Consider the following 2500-nt stretch of genomic DNA (forward strand, 5'->3'; position numbering starts at 1 on the left):
GTAGACCGGCGTCCAAAGGAGACACTTAGTTTTTCCCCCGCCCTTTTTCTTTTCTTTTCTTTTCTTTTCTTTTTTTGCCTCGCCTCCCCTCCCCTCCCTTCCCGAGTAGACCGGCGCCTAAACGAGGCACTTGGTTTATTTCCCGCCCCTTTTCTTTTCTTTTTTTTTGGCCTCGCCGAGTAGACCGGCGTCCAAAGGAGACACTTAGTTTTTCCCCCGCCCTTTTTCTTTTCTTTTCTTTTCTTTTCTTTTCTTTTTTTGCCTCGCCTCCCCTCCCCTCCCTTCCCGAGTAGACCGGCGCCTAAACGAGGCACTTGGTTTTTTTTCCCCACCCCTTTTCCCGCTCTCCGCTTAAATGTCAGTATCGCCGCCGGTCGATCGTCGTTTTAGTTTTAAAACGGTCATAAAAGCGGAATACGTTTTGAAAGTCGACGAGCCCGGTGTGTGGAGACCGGAATTGGGCAAGCTGTGCTCTCGTCTTCTGGGGGTGACATTTCTCCCTGAGCGCTGCTGGCTTTAGAAAGACCATTCGAAGACGGGTTAGGGTCGGGGTCGGGGAAGCGAGCGTCAGGTCTCGCCGCCCCGATTTTTCCAACCAAGAAAGCAGGACGCTTGAAACCGCGATGCGAGCTTGGACCGGAAGGCTTGCGATAGCAAGAGATCTAGGCAAGAACGGAAGCTTTTCACTTCAAACAAACCAGCTATTTAAAGCAACCCCTCGCACGCGACATCCATCGTGGCAGGGAAACAGAAACAGAGACGCCGGCCCGGCCGAGGCTGCCGGAGCGGCCCGGTAGACCGGGCCGCCGTCTGCCCGTCTTTAAGTCGAAAGACGACTTTAAATCTAAAAACGGTTTTAAGTCGAAAGTGTGGGTTAGGGTTAGGGGAAAAAGTTGTGGGGTTAGGGTTAGGGGAAAAAGCTGTAGGGTTAGGGTTAGAGAAAACAGTTGTAGGGTTAGGGTTAGGGTCAGGGTTAGGGAAAATAGTTGTAGGGTTAGGGTTAGGGTTAGGGTTAGGGTTAGGGTTAGAGAAAAAAGTTGTAGGCTTAGGCTTAGAGAAACAAGTTGTAGGGTTAGGGTTAGGGTTAGGGTTAGAGAAAAAAGTTGTAGGCTTAGCCTTAGGTTTAGGCTTAGGCTTAGAGAAACAAGTTGTAGGGTTAGGGTTAGGGTTAGGGTTAGGGGGAAAAGTTGTAGGGTTAGGGTTAGGGTCAGGGTTAGGGAGAAAAGTTGTAGGGCTAGGGTTAGGTTCAGGTTCAGGCTCAGGGTTATCATTCTGGAAATGATATTAGCAGAAGCAATGGAGGAAAGCGAGGAGAGGGAGGGAGGGAGGGATAGATATTAAACGGGATGGACGAAACGTATAGAGCGCACACAAGACACGCGATGAGAAACCACCCGCCCAGAGAAATTCATGTCCGATTTACCGAGAAGACAGGGAGGGCAGAGAGATCGCCATGGATGAGAAACACGACGAGAAAGCACAAAATATCGGCGAGCTGAAATATCGGCGAGCTGGCGAGAGCAAAGATATCGAGTAGATTCAAGAGAGAAAGCGGAATTATTTTATAAACAACGTAGAGATGACCAAGAACAGGAAAGATGGGGAGATGAAAGTGGGGACGGACGACGGGAGGAGAAGAAAGAACAGCCAAAAGAGAGCCAAGAAAGCCAACAAAACGAGAAAGCGTCGAGAGAAGGAGCAGGAGCAGAAGACGTTAAAGAAAGAACCAAGGGACCTAAGAACGACTTGCTCGACAAAGCAAATAGATCAGTAAGAAATGGAAGAAGAAATAAAAATAATTTCCTGGACTAGAAATGGACTGGATTCGGCCATTCGGCAAGAGGAAGGAAAATATGGAATAAATGAGGGAAGTTAAGATCAGAAATGATAGGCCTACGAGAGGTTCCTCTGGGAAAGCTACACCCAAAACTTTTGAGGAAGGAAGATGGCAGAAATTGGAACAAACTTTTCACTTGAAGGGAAGCTTTTCACGTCAAACCAGCTATTTAAATCAACCCCTCGCAGCCATCCTGGCAGAGAAGCAGAAAACCGAAACACTCCAGTCCGGCCGAGGCCCGGGTAAACCGGTCCCGCCCGAGCGAGCGTCCCGGTAGACCGGGACGGCTGCCGGGCGCGGGCACCCCCGGGGCCCGGCGCTGGCACCGAGGCGAAGGGGGAGGTCCCCGACCGAGGCCCGCGGCGCCGGAGCCGGGATCCCGTACCTCCATCGCGGCGGGGGAAACGGAAAGACTGACCCGGCCGAGGCCCCGGTAGACCGGGACGGCTGCCGGGCGCGGGCACCCCCGGGGCCCGGCGCTGGCACCGAGGCGAAGGGGGAGGTCCCCGACCGAGGCCCGCGGCGCCGGAGCCGGGATCCCGTACCTCCATCGCGGCGGGGGAAACGGAAAGACTGACCCGGCCGAGGCCACGGTAGACCGGGACGGCTGCCGGGCGCGGGCACCCCCGGGGCCCGGCGCTGGCAACGAGGCGAAGGGGGAGG

The sequence above is a fragment of the Pantherophis guttatus genome, unplaced genomic scaffold (assembly GCF_059756535.1).
Source record: "Pantherophis guttatus breed Tessera unplaced genomic scaffold, ASM5975653v1 scaffold_22, whole genome shotgun sequence".
Taxonomy (NCBI): domain Eukaryota; kingdom Metazoa; phylum Chordata; class Lepidosauria; order Squamata; family Colubridae; genus Pantherophis; species Pantherophis guttatus.